General features: G+C 32.2%; 2 long non-coding RNA genes across 3 annotated transcripts; both read left to right on the forward strand.

The window, feature by feature from the left end:
• Positions 1-340: 340 nt before the first annotated feature.
• On the forward strand, positions 341-1,833 carry LOC111394979. Its single transcript, XR_002702775.1, has 3 exons — positions 341-788; positions 1,274-1,357; positions 1,769-1,833. It is a non-coding gene; the product is annotated as an uncharacterized LOC111394979 (long non-coding RNA).
• A 116-nt stretch (positions 1,834-1,949) lies between these two features.
• LOC111394869 lies at positions 1,950-5,054 on the forward strand. Of its 2 annotated transcripts, none has more exons than XR_002702755.1 (3): positions 1,950-3,237; positions 3,314-4,080; positions 4,346-5,054. It is a non-coding gene; the product is annotated as an uncharacterized LOC111394869 (long non-coding RNA). The 2 variants fall into 2 exon arrangements; XR_002702754.1 differs by having other exon boundaries at positions 1,950-3,233.
• The last annotated feature ends 3,654 nt before the right edge of the window (positions 5,055-8,708 follow it).

Consider the following 8,708-nt stretch of genomic DNA (forward strand, 5'->3'; position numbering starts at 1 on the left):
CACATTTTTCTTCAAACTCATTTTTAAGTACATATTTTATGAGATTCACAATTTTTATTAATAATACATTTCATCAACTTTTATTGAAAGGAAAAATTTCATATTTAAGAGATTAAGTATGACCCATTTCAAAACTAATCGCATTCACTTTTTTAGATCACATATTATTTATTAGTTACAATCAATCAAATAATTGGTTAGAAACACCCTTACCCCATCCCATCCAAACCCTACCCACGACCACAACCAACATCTCCACACACTACATCAACCACAATAATAGGGAGGAATATGTACATAGTTGCAATCGCAACCACAACCACAACCACCACAGCAACACAAAAATCACACCACGACAAACCATAACAACTACCAACCAATCAATCACATCGCCAGTGATAACGACAATTATAGATGTAAAACCCGGATCCCAAACCACAGATTATGGAAGAAGGAGGAAGAAGGCCGACAATGAAGAGGCAGGGAAGCGACGCTCATCATCAACAAGAGAGGTTTAGGTAAAGTGTATATAGAGAAGGAAATAGAGATAGAATGGAGGAATGAAGATAAACTTAGGGTTTGGGAGTGAGGTGAGGTATGTTAATTTTACAATATTATTATTAATATTAAAAGAAGCAATATCTTCAAGCTTTAAATCTTCAGAATTTGAACAGACATTTGCAAACTTCAATAGTAGCTATCTAATTTGAACGATCGCCACTGTTTATGGCTTGAGGAACCATTCAAGGTTGTGAGGAAGGATTGAGCAAAATTTTGCATATATTGAGGTAAACTTGAATAATTTTTTATATAAACTATTAGGTCTGATGAGTATTATTTTTGTTGCTTGAGTCTTTTTTAATTGTTACAATTTTGACATGTTGATTTTGTGTCTGTGTCTAGAAGAAAATATGCTTTATATTTATTTTTGTTTAGTATTCAATTGCATAAGATGCATAGATTTGTTAGGATTTTTTTCCACCAAGTTTTGTAAATTGAATTATCGACAATGTACAATTTTATGTTCTTTTTATGAGAAATTCTAATGTGTAGGATTAGATAACTGTTCCATTCTTTCTGTGATGTGACTCACTATGGGTATTGTTTGTAATTGCTCTGTGGTGTTCAAAAGTTGACTTGAACTTATTATGATAAATGGCAAGAAGCTTGGCCGCTTTATAGGCTTAGACCATGTTCTAATGAATTTGTGGTGTATCGGCTAATAAGATTGAATTGTATATAGTTTTGTTAATTGGCTAATCTTTGGCTGCAGGGCCATTGATTTTTGCATTGCAAAACAGAAGGTTCCTAATAGGGCACAAGATTTGCCTTCACTGTTAAAGAAGTGAAACAAAAGGTATGATCCACGCATATTGATATGTCTGTTCCATAAAAAAAATTAATTAATTGTTTCCTATTCACCACAAGTGAATATTTCCTTAGAGTGAATCATTATTATATTTGTCTTAATAACCATTCATGCTCTTGATAATAACTTGATCCTGGGTGTTAAAAATTATGTACTCTTCATGCTCTTTAGTCATTTATGGAGACTAACATCCTGCCTAAAACAAGTCACTTAATGTCTCTATGTCACCTTATTTCATAGAAACACAAAAAATAAAATGTAACAACCAAATAAGCCATCAGTCATTATCATAATGGCCTTTTGAAGTTTTCGTTTGCTCTTTTTTTATTAATTAATTGCATATTTGATTTACATACTTTCACTTCAATTGAGTTACTAATAGTTTCATGTTATTTGTAGGATGGAGCACATATACAACATTGGTAATCGCTGTGATGTGAAGGTTACAACACGTCCAGTCATTATCATAATGGCCTTTTGAAGTTTTCGTTTGCTCTTTTTTTATTAATTAATTGCATATTTGATTTACATACTTTCACTTCAATTGAGTTACTAATAGTTTCATGTTATTTGTAGGATGGAGCACATATACAACATTGGTAATCGCTGTGATGTGAAGGTTACAACACGTCCTAACGTGTTAAATGTACAAAAAGTATATAATGCATTAGATGACGTCCAAAAGGAGATTTTTTGAAGTCGTGCTTTGGTAAACTATACAACATCAGGAACATAAAAATATCTGCCCAAATAATTCACAACTTGTTATTACGAAAGGTTCATTGCCTGCATTGCCTTCTCGATTAGTAATGTACAATGACTCTTTCCTTTCTGCTTCCACTCCACCCTCCATCCAGTAGATCTTCACTTGGCTAGGATTCTACGAGGAGAAACTATGGTCTTTTTTTATGGGATGAAAAAGCTGCCCGTTTCTTCCTATATAAGTTTACGCTCATCACGGGATTAAACCCTGCTGATGATGAGGGATATCAAAACCAAATAGATGAAAAAAATAATAGATTGGCACATAAATGCTTCCCAGCATGTAGTAAGGTTATGCCAAAACAATTGAATGAGACTTTTGAGAAAGAGATAGAAGACATGGATGAGAAATACAAATTGGGTCTAGTACTTATATACGAGACTATGCTGAGATCTAAAGAAAAAAAATACATCTATTGATCTTCAAACATTAAATATAGTTGGTGATTTGGAGCTATTCAATAGATATCCATGGGAAAGAAAATGTTTCAAGTTTACAATACACGATTTTCCTTAGACTGTTAAAGAATCCAAAGTCTAAATATTCTTTATGGGGATTTCCACTAGTAAAACTAGTAAATGACAAAAACTTGTGACTTAAACATCATCTTTGTTTGATTTTAATTATTTGCAAATAATTTATATATCTTCTTTTAGTCATAGGCATTTGAGGCTATTCCACAAATAGCAAACATGTATCAAGCTAGGTTGCCTATCAATGGGCTGCGAAGAATGTGTCGTTGGAAGTCAATAATTACTCCTAATTCTAGGGATATTGCTAAAACCTTGGACGACCCACAAGTGAGTATATCTTCTATAAGGTAATTACTTCTATTCATTACCTCTAATGTTGCTAAAAAGGATTTTTTTTGTCAAATTTCAGCTCGAAGTCCGTTGCTCATTGACGTCTACTCTCAATGAGACTGAGCAACAATATGTGACTTTATTCGTTCATGGAACTAAAAAAGAATATCCAATCTTAGATACTTATCTCTACAAGGATAGAGGATACCCCAAGGTTAGTTATGCAGAACTAGATGATGATCTAGATCCACCATAGAGATAGAGGGAGAGAGTCTCTCAGAAAATGGGTGATGATGATGTATGTATATTTCATAGGGTTATTTTATCATCTTTCGTACGTTGAATTGCTACTAACTATATGTTCTCTTATTCCATTAGGTGTATAGTTCAGGGATTGTTCGTGTACATCAGCCTTCTATTCCTACAAGTCGAAGACCTCTACGCAATCGTCGAGCTTCTTGTGATCACGATGATATGTTGAGACAATTGTTGTACCACGTGGAGAGGTTATCTGATAAATATGAAGAGATAAATAGGAAGGTCGATACTATAATGGATTGGATGAGATCGAGCCAATATCTTGACATAAACCATTCATTTAGGGCTAATGAAGTATTTGGGACCGAGTGAGATAACCATGAGGAAGTCGGAAGGAAGATGGAGATAGAGGACACTATGAGGAAAACTAAGGCAATGGACCTATGGGGGAGTTTAAGGCAGGAAGCGCTGTGATGGAGATAGTGGTAGGAGTCATTGAGAGGGGGGCTTAGACATGGGAGATTGGGAGGGAGCATGCGACAGGGAATGAGGTGGGAGACTGAAGCAGGGGGCACTGTGATAGAGACTATAGCAGGGAATATTGAGTGGAGGATGGATATACTTGACATTGATGTGGGGAATAATGAGAGCTCAGGGATGTACACTAAGGTTTTTACTTGCAAAAAGAGAAGTTCAGATAAAACTTATCAACAAATTGATGCCCTGGTGCGAGATAAAATTAAAAAACTTCAAAGTTAGTTTCCTCTCCATACAAGACTGGAGCTAAGTGGAGAAGATATGTTGACAACACGTGTTGATCTTTTTCAGGATGTTGACCCAATTAAGAAGAAGTATTTCTCTAAATGGCACTCTAATTTAGGTGATAGGTAAGCATCTTTACCAAGTCATTAAATTTGTATTATTTTGCTAATCATTGTATTCTTATACAATTTTGTACTTTTTTCTTATATAAGTTGGGTCATATCAACTTAGAAAATGCGAAAAATGGTTTAATGATGTGTTGAAACCAAGGGGATGGTTTCTAGATGAAGTAAATATGTTAACTCATTACTTGTGTTATTCAGTTACTTTGTATATAACTACTATATATTCAACTTTCAGCATGTTGACATAGCATTGCATTTGTTGTAGGCTTGGGCAACAAAATATTCCAAATCATTTGGTGGTTCGCGAGCTATTCTGGACGTGCAATTTAATATTGAATTGACCTTCGCTATGTTTGATATACTTGAGTGAGGAAATTGTTTCAGAATGACGGTAGAGCTAATGGAATATATCACCTGGGCAAAGCCATCATTTGGAAGTAAATGGCAAGAATGTACCCACGTATACTTTTCGTTATGTACTCGCAGATGTTGGCTCGCAGTTGAGATTGACTTTTACAAAGCGATAATATTTGTGTATGATCCTGATAAGGATTGCATTACAAACGATCAACTCAAAGATAAGTTGAGGGCCGCTTGTATCATTGTCCCGCTACTTTTAAAGGAAATCAACATCGATTTAGAGACAAATACTCTTACTATAGAAAGGACCACTAAACAAGCCGTTTCGTAAGTTTTTTATTAAAATTAAATATTCACTTGTTCATATTCATTTAGCTATTTCACTTCGTTTACCATTATTTATTATCTTTCAGTGGTGATTGTGGTATGTATGTAGCAAAATATATAGAATGCTTGAGCATCAAAGGTCCAATAGAACAAGTTAATGGCTTCTATGTGAATAGATGGAGAGAAAAGATGGCTGCCAATATTTTTGCCCTTGATTATGAACCTTAGAAACTTTTGATGTATTTGTATATGTATAAGTGTAAATATAATTTTATAGTGTATGTTGAATGTGGGGTTTTTATTGTTATAACTAGTAATTTATTTTTCAAGTTGATTTTGTTTAAATTACAAAGAAGATAGTGTCGATTTTTTTCAAAAATGTTGTTTGTTTACTGTAATTATTTAAGGAAAATATAATCGACCAACTCCTTACCCATTGTTCAATTGTGTATTGTATTCTATTTTCAAGTATACGATTTACAATTAATTTGGATTAGTTAAAATGAATTAGAAAATGAACTTCATTATACACAATTCATCTTTCTCTACTAAAAATATTGAAGTATACCGTATTTAGATTCTAAGTATGCTACTTACAATAATACATAAGGCAAGATGAAGTGAGAATCAAACTTCTAATATTATAGATCGTGTTTGATTTTGACTTACTAACTTCAAATGACTAAGAAGACAAATTTCATTACATATAATTCATTGTACTCTACTAACAATGTTCCAAGTAGAAATCAATTTTGCATTTTTATCTAAATGACATGCTATCAACTAAACAAGTATATACTAATCCTACAATCTTGTATCGGCTAAATGTATCTTACTTATACATGTTAAGCGGTTGTGCCCAATTGCGGCACACCTACTACATTTGTGTCTTTTGGGAAACTCTCCAATATACAGAATCCTTGCTATTTTAGTATGTCCACCTCCTCGTCATAATAATGACAGCAGCACATGGAGAAAATCAAAAATTTTAGGAGTTTCCAAATCAACTTCATTTGACATAGGAAAAATAGTATCACTATAAACCACTCTCAATCTTCAACAGTATAATACAGAGAGCATAACAAGTAAATTGAATAGTCGCTCTTCTCCGCCGTAGCTACTGCATGCTTGTACAGTAAATGTTTTAATTGAAACCATCTACAAGTACAAGTTTTTTCATCCAAGTTAACTGTAAAATTCACGGTATCATTTCTAAAGTAACTGCAATCGTTTCTATGGTCATTTTAAATGACTAAAAAACTACAACTTTTTAAAATGAGTGTAGTCGTTTAAACGATTATTGAGTCGTTTAAAAACAATTATAATTTGAAAAATGGGCATTATAATCATTATGTACTAAGGACATCTAAGATATTTCAATAATATGTTCAAAAACTTTTGTACAGTAAGTTAGGCCTAAAAAAGTTTTGAATGACTTGTCTAGTCCTTTGATAAAAATAACCCTTTTTGGTTTGCTCGTCCTTAAATAAAGCTCGGATACGACGTTGTGTAGCAAGGAGTTACCTTGACCAGATCTAAGGTCCAAAAAAAGGGCCAAACCATGAATGATGGATAATTGATGGGAAGATTTTTCTATTTGACCTATCACTATTCATTTTTGTTGAAAGGTCTATATTACCCTTAATAAAAAGATTCTTTCTATATTGCAACATATATATTAATCTCTTAAATATTTTATCTTGTATTTACCCTATTTTGAATATTTGAATATAATTTCATTCTATGATCTAATAAATTTGAATAATCTGCAACATATTATTCACATTTATTATTTAATATATTATATTTTTCAGAAGATGCATACTTTCTAATTGAGAATACGTATTTTTTATTTCTTCTATCATTCTTTCTAATAAATTATTCAATCCTTTAATTGTATATCCTGGCATTTATCAAATGATCATCAAATCATGCAATTAATCCCTACGATTCTTTAATATCTTAAAAAGATTCATTCTAATTTTAGCAAAAGTTTAATAGTTTTACCTTAGGTTTGATCTGGACTTGTATTCTTAGAACCGAATGACCTTCGAGCTCTGAATTTGTAAACTGCTTCCTTCAATGGCCTACTGCCTTCATGGAATTGTTACTGTTTCAGCTACTTGCTCTCACTGTATCAACTTCTAAAGAATGAAATCCTAGACTTCTGTTAAAGAAAAACTTTCTTTTTGCTAAAATAAAAAGGAAATTTTTTATCGGAACTATCAAGAATTTATGGGAATAAAGATTTAAAAACTCATATTCATATAAAAAATATTGGAGTTTTATTTTTATCAGAATTTATACAAGACTTCTATTTGATACAAAGGGATTTCCAGAAAAACTGATTTTTCAAACTGAGAATAGATTTTTAGTAGCTATTGCTTCCAAATCGGGATTTCAAGATAAGATAAGATGATCTTTTTCTATGACAATGTCTCTATTTATACAAGTTTATGAGACTCTATTACTTCATTGAATACATCGGTAAGGTACACTTGCCTCTCTATTATTTTCCTCTTCGGGCCTACATCTTCACATGTTGCTTCAACTTTTTATCCATAGGGCATCTTTTTCTATTATTGCTCCTTATCTTCAATGTCTTCACATGCAGGTGGACACCTCTGTCAAAGGTGTTCTATTATTGTCATCTTCCTTTATTTCTTTACATGCAACTGGGGCACTCCCTTAGCTGGCAGGATTATTTTATAGTGGTAGGACATCCTGAAAATTGATGTATATCAAATCTTGTAATATAATCTTTTAAAATTTCTGATTTTGCATATCCTCCATTGGATACCAACATCCAATTTTCATATTGGTACAAGCACGATAATTTTTTATCAAACAAATTTTTGGCAATGTTGTAAATGACTTTAATTTCAAGTACTCTTTTATGTTTGATCCATGATTTGTCACTGTTGGAACTTTTCTATTATTTTCTGTAACATCTATTTGGAAATTGGCTGTAACATATCCAATTGAGATTATGTGTTCAACTGGATAGTAAATAACTCCATCATATTCTGGACTAATTGAATAGAATTTCAAATATATTTTCCTTCCCTTAGCAAAGCTGGATACTTCTTTAATGAATATGTCATCAAACTTCGAAATTTCAATAAAATCTTTTCCTAGATATATTAAATCCATGAATCCATAGTTTGCCATAATTGTTATAAATGAAGGGTATTCTCCATCCATGACTGTTATTCTGGGATAAACATTATTTTCTGGAGAAATAAAATATGAATCACTCATTTTCATTTCATAAGCGATTTTGACTATTTCGGCATATTTTTCTTCTTTTTGGATCTAAAGAGATTTTATCTTCTTAGTCTATGATGCTGTTTATTTTGGTATCTCTTTTATCTCCATATATCATGATTTTCTTGGTTGATGATACAGAAATGAAATCTCCTTTATTATCAGTTGGTATGTTGTTACGTCTGAGTCCACTGCTGCTTCCAGCTGTCCCTGTTTGGTATTGATTTGGAAAACTCATTTTTGAGCTCTTTGATATATCTGTCTCAGACAGTATATCTTTTAGTTGTGCTGCAATAGCATCAACTTGATTTTTGAGTTCTATGGCATATTTTTGATGCTCAGTAGTGATATTCAACAATATTTTTATATTTGAGTTAAACATCTCTGAAATCTGGGTAACTCCAGAGTTTATATCTTCAAATTCTTTTTTAAGAAAATCTGTCATTTTTTGTATATGTATGATATATTGGTATAATTCCATGACCTTATCTTTATCCATCAGCAAATTCTTTATTTCTGCTGAGAAAATCTGCAAGAAAATTATTAACTCCTTTATAATTATAAAGTGTTAAATAAGATTGCCATCTATGGAGCCTTTTGTATTGAGGTTCTAGTGGTAATTTATTCCTGACTAATCCTGTAACTTGAGAATTATCAGTTTCAATAATAAATCT

Source organism: Olea europaea, chromosome 5 (genome assembly GCF_002742605.1).
Source record: "Olea europaea var. sylvestris chromosome 5, O_europaea_v1, whole genome shotgun sequence".
Taxonomy (NCBI): domain Eukaryota; kingdom Viridiplantae; phylum Streptophyta; class Magnoliopsida; order Lamiales; family Oleaceae; genus Olea; species Olea europaea.